The sequence below is a fragment of the Mytilus edulis genome, unplaced genomic scaffold (assembly GCF_963676685.1).
Source record: "Mytilus edulis unplaced genomic scaffold, xbMytEdul2.2 SCAFFOLD_162, whole genome shotgun sequence".
Taxonomy (NCBI): Eukaryota; Metazoa; Mollusca; class Bivalvia; order Mytilida; family Mytilidae; genus Mytilus; species Mytilus edulis.
This window is the reverse complement of record NW_027268908.1, coordinates 69,657-75,617: the sequence shown is the minus strand read 5'-3', so window position 1 is coordinate 75,617 and position 5,961 is coordinate 69,657. Positions and strand designations below refer to the sequence as shown.

General features: G+C 31.6%; 1 long non-coding RNA gene across 1 annotated transcript; it reads right to left on the bottom strand.

Moving 5' to 3' along the window:
* Window positions 1–3,298: 3,298 nt before the first annotated feature.
* On the bottom strand, window positions 3,299–5,514 carry LOC139509047 (uncharacterized). The gene is made up of 3 exons (XR_011661530.1): window positions 5,376–5,514; window positions 5,004–5,078; window positions 3,299–4,639 (listed from the first exon to the last, which is right to left on the bottom strand). It is a non-coding gene; the product is annotated as an uncharacterized lncRNA (long non-coding RNA).
* Window positions 5,515–5,961: the final 447 nt, after the last annotated feature.

The following is a 5,961-nucleotide window of genomic DNA, read 5'->3' as shown; positions in this document are numbered from 1 at the left end:
ATCTATCATGCATGGTCCTATTGAATCTCTCAGTTTGAGCGTTTCCTTCTGGTTTGTACGGTGTTGTGCGTGATTTCTTAATGTCATATATTCTACAGAGTTCACGTATCACTACACCCTCAAAATTCCTACCCTGATCACTGTGTAACCTTTTTGGTATCCCTAGTTTCAAAAACCAATCTTTAACTAATACTTTAGCGACAGTTGTTGCTTTCTGGTCTCTAGTCGGAAATGCTTGTGTAAATTTAGTAAACACATCAGTTAGTACTAAAACGTTTTCTCTACCATCTGAAGATTTCTCCAAAACTGTAAAATCCATAGCTAAAATATCTAATGGTTTACATGCTATAAACGAACCCATTGATGGACGAACTTTTGGTTAAGGGTTTTTAGCAACTAAACAACGTTCACATGTTTTGATCCAATGTTTTACATCGTTTACCATATCTGACCAGTAACATCGTTTATGCAATAGTGCTAATGTTCGTTCTGTACCTTGGTGTCCGGATAAATTGTGTAGAGTTTCAAGAACATAGTGTTTCAATGTTTCCGGTATAACTAAGTGTTTACACTCACCACATTCTATGTCACTGATTTGTCTGTATAAAATACCATTGTCTATCACCAATGAATTGAATTTCCTCAGTAACTTCTTCACTGGTTTCGTTTGTCTCGTCATCATCTGTGTTGTCAGTTTGCCCTGCTCTACAAAATTTAAAACAACAGAGAGAACATTATCACTACTTTGTAATTGTTTTATTTCGTCTGCAGTATACTCTGGAAATGTTGACATTGTCTCTATTTGATCAGTCAAGTTTATTTGGTTTATATGCATGTGTTGTACATCGTTGTTTTTACACTCTCGCAATTTGCTTAAAGAAGAACTTTGTACGATTTGTCTGATATTTGTCTCAACATCTAATGCATTCCTGCTCAATACATTGACATTAGATCGTCCGGATCTATATTTAACCTCATAGTCAAATTGTGCAAGTTGAGAAACCCATCTCATTTCAGTCGCACCCAATTTTGCAGTTTGCAGGTAACATAAAGGATTGTTATCGGTATAAACTATAAATTTACTTCCTATCAAATAGTCTCTGAATTTTTCGGTCACAGCCCATTTTAGAGCCAACATTTCAAGTTTCATAGAACTGTAGTTTTCCATGTTCTTTTCGTTCGGGTGTAAGCTGCGTGATGCGTAAGCTATGACAACAGTTCCTTGTTCTTGTTCTTGCGATAGAACAGCACCTAAACCTTCTATACATGCATCGGTTTCTAACCGAAACTGGCGAACTTACTAACTTCTGTTTTAGCTCTTCAAACGACTCTAAACATTTCGCATCCCATTTTTCTTGAAATTCTTTAGCACTTAGTAATTTAAATTGTTTTGATTTTCCCTTCTTTCCATTTGTTTTTGTAATGAGTGCATGTAACGGAGCAGCTATCTTACTGAACTTTGGAACAAACTTCCTATAGTAACTACATAGTCCTAGGAATGATCGGAGTTCTTTTTCTGTGGTAGGTACTTTCCAATCTTGGATTGATTTTGTTTTGTCTGGGTTTGTTTTTATGCCTTCTTGCGAAAAAAACGTGTCCTAAGTATCTTACCTCCTTCTTGAAGAAATTACATTTTGACAATTTTAATTTCAAACCATGCTGTCTTAGTCGTTGAAACACAAACTCCAGGCGTTCTAACTGTTCTTCAACTCTCTTTGAAAAGATAAGAATATCATCTAAATAAATAGGTAAGATCTCAAAATTTTTGTCATTAAAGCATGCTTCCATTATTTTTTGGAATGTAGCTGCACTATTAGAAAGTCCCATTGGCATCCTAAGGTACTCATAAAGACCTCCCGTTCCAACACGAAATGCAGTCTTATGTATATCTCTTTCATCGGTCGCTACCTGATAATAACCTTGTGATAAGTCTAGCGTGGTATAAAACTTTGTTTCATGCAAGGTGTCTAATGCCTCCTTGATTCTTGGAAGTGGATAAGCGTATCGTATTGTCTTTTTATTCAGTAATCTGTAATCTACACACAGTCTAATAGACTTGTCATGCTTACGAACTTTTACTACGAGGGCTACTACTCTTACGAATAATGTTTTGATTTAACAATGGTTTGATATGTGCTCTAACTTCCTTCAATTGATTAGGTGGAATACGTCTATGCGGAATCGCAATCGGTTTCTCGTCTGTTGTAAGAATTCTATGCTTTACAATGTCTGTATATCCTAAATCTAAATCGTTTTTACAGAATATATCGGTATTCTTGTTTAACAAATCTTCAACTTTTTTCTATTTGTTCATTGGTAAGATTTTTCTTTTCTATGTCGAGGTCATTCAATTGTATTTTCTTATTCTCTGTATTTGTTGTAGCTTGCTTACAAACAGCAATATCTATTTTCTGTATTTGAACATTAATTTGAGTGATCTATATCAATGTCAATATTGTCTTGTGACACCTCGTGTATCAGTGAAGCTGAATGTAATGTACCAACTCTTGTTTTCTGATTAATCCATACATCTTCTTATCCTATATTAATCATACGTACCGGTACTGTTCCTGGACTATAACTATCAACTACCATAATGTTTCTTGGTAAAGAGCCTTGGTTACCTTGTAATGACCGAACAACTGCACAACACTTTTTATTATTGTGTTTTTGCCTGGTTGTACTCATTACTGTCTTCATTGAATTTCCCGGTATATGTACTGGACTACTTACTACCTGCTATCTTAACAAAAGATATTTTTGGAGAATCTAGTATTTCACAGTCAAAAGAATTATTGTATACAGTTAAAATACCTGACAATTGCTTCCCAATAAGAGTGTTTGTTTCGGTTTCATTATAAACTTCTAAAGCTTCTTTCATCTTCATAAAAAAATTACTTCCTAGTAAAAATGGTAATTTACTAATGTTATCAGTATCTTTCACAACAAGAAAACCAACATTCGGAATCATTGTTTTCGCTACTGAAACGTTAAGTTCAATATAACCTAAATATGGTATCGGTAAATCATTGGCTCCAGTGACTTTCATCCATTTTGTTATATCATGTAGTATTGGTTTCTTTTGTAATAATGTTTTAAAATGTTTCAGTAACTGTTGAAACCTGGGAACCAGTATCTATAAGTGCTATAGCTGATTGATTTTCAACAACAATTTCTGTCTCTGGACTTTTACTAGCAATGTTTTTAAAAATATTACTCTGAAATGAATTGGAGTCTACTTGTACTAAAGTATCTTCTACTGATCGACTCGCCTAAGTAGAAGCTACTCTTTTACCTCTTCTGGGTCACTAGGAACAACACCACTTCGACCTTGATATCTGTTACCTCTTTGGCTATATCTACCACGATAACCTCTTCCTCTACCTCTAAATTGTCCTCGAGTATGTGTTTTCTGTGTATATTCGTCACTTCTTATGGACATTCCGGACGTTTATGACCCTCACAACCACAATTATAACAAACAATTGGTTGATGGCTATTATATACATCATTGTTTGTTGAATCACTATATGTTTTAACATTAGACCTGTTTGATAACCTATCAATTTGCTGTTGTTGCTTTTCTAACATTTCCTGTTGTTTTGTGAGAAGTTTTAATATCTCGGAGTTGTCTTTCGATGTATGTTCGGATTTTATTGCTTGATTGCTAACAACTTCGGCATCTTGCATTTGAAGTTTTACTTTCCAACTTTGTGTATTTTCATTTACCCAAAGTAATACTTCTTGTCTAAACTCAAGAAATTTCATTGTCTTGTGTTCATAGCTGAATCGTTTTACTTCTCGTTTCAAGTGTGGTTCTTTAATGCCTTCAATAAAGCGATCTTTAAGAACTTTATCTTTGTCACCCAAAACTGTGTTATCTCGCTTGTTTATTTGGTCAAAATTTTTCATAAGATTCAAGGAATAGTCTTGCAAAGTTTCATTCTCTTTTTGATTTCTTTGAAAAAATAGCTGTTGTAATTGACTAACTGAATCATCACCATCATAAATACTATGAATCAAAAGCAAAATTTTAGCAGCAGAATCTCTTTCTAATAACGGTCTTAGTCTTATCTCATCTTTAGCTGGAGATATTAGATTTTGCATAAGAAAGTCAATTTTGGCTTTTTCGTCTGGTATTGTAACGAGATGTTCTCGGGCATCTTCCAACCAATCACTTATTATCGGATCTTTGTCTTTTCGGGTCTACCGGATAATTTTGTAAACGGTCTCTCTTTTGCAACATATACAGTTTTAGTTGATTTTTGTAATTGTTCAATGATTTTGTTATTATGTTCTAATTGTTGCTTTAATTGTAAGTTTTCACCTTTTTCTTTGTGCATATGGTATAATTTCTTACTCAATTCATCTACTTCTTTCTGTAACTTTTCTTCTTTAGTTTCCATCTTGCTTGTAATATCTAGCACTTAAATCCTAGAAATTATTGTCTAACCAACGTTGCCAATTTATAAGTATATAATATAATTATCCTGTCGACGACGCCATTTTTGTAACCTCCGAAAACGATAAAACTGGCTTACGAAAGCACAAATGTAAGGTTCATGAATTTATTATACTGGAATCATATATTCTATTCACATTATACATATATCGAAAATAACATTAATTATTGACAACGCTGAATAGTTCAATATTTGTGGAAAAATAGAAAAACACAGAACATCATAAGACTAATGAAATGCAGATATAAATTAACTTTAACTTGAAATAAAGATTGCTTTTTCAAATATCAATTAAATACAATAGAAACATTAATTTAACTAAAGCTATATAAAAGCTTTAAGAACTTGATTATCTCCCTTTCTGAATATTACAATTCATAACATTTCTCAAATCAAAAAATGAACACAAGAGAAAGTCTTCAAAGTAAACAACATTTGTTCATGAATAATCAATAATGTTTCAATTAGAAATATCAAAAATTAACTAAACATTATCATAATATCAATCAAGGGCACATAATAACAATTATATATACATACCCTAAATAAGGAAATGGCAGACAATTTTACTGCAATAATATCATCCTCTAGTATGAAAATCACATATAGATCTACCTGTGAACAATATTTACTTTAGCAGAACCTTTTATATTTAAAATGTAAAACACATCTTTCATAGTATAAATATTTCTCAACAATGCCTATCAATAAGTTCAATAAAAGTATACTTCAAATTCAAATGATTAAACAAAATTTTAAAATCATATTTGCATTTGCAAAACTTCAGATAAAAATATAGAATGTTATTTACATGTACGTATTATATTTTTGTTCTTATTGTATTTTATAAAACTCTTTTATATCAAACAGTCATATTCACAATCATTATAAATATTTACAAAATACACCAACCTTAAATCTTCAAATATTCTTGTTCACAAAACTGAGAAACAACTACACCTGTCGATCAGTTATTTATCAATAGTAAAAACATACAATGTAGTGAACAGTTTTTACCTGTACACTAATTACTAGAATGAAGTAAATAATATTTTGAAATACCTTTAATTAATATTTGGACAAAATAATCAAACTGTATCATAAATATGATTTGATAAAATATAAAAATGCTAATATAAAAATTATCTGATCTCTTTTTTCCAATTTTATTTAATTTCCAAATTTCAATTCATTTGCTTAACTCTATACAAAGATAGATAACTCAAACATTTCTAATGTAATTCAATGTATTTGACATGTTACAAAACTTCCATAGCTGAACTCTATATATGCAAAGAGAGGTAACTCAAAAATGTCTAATTTAATTTTTGGCATGTTACACAAACTAACAAATTTAAAGGACAAAGTTATATCATATCTCCAGCATATTGTAAAATTAGGCTTCCTGGATGCAGATGCTAGTAACTATATTATTATGTGTCAGTCTCATTTTTGGTAGGGTCAGCATAAATTCTTCAAAGTCATCTGTTTGATTTAT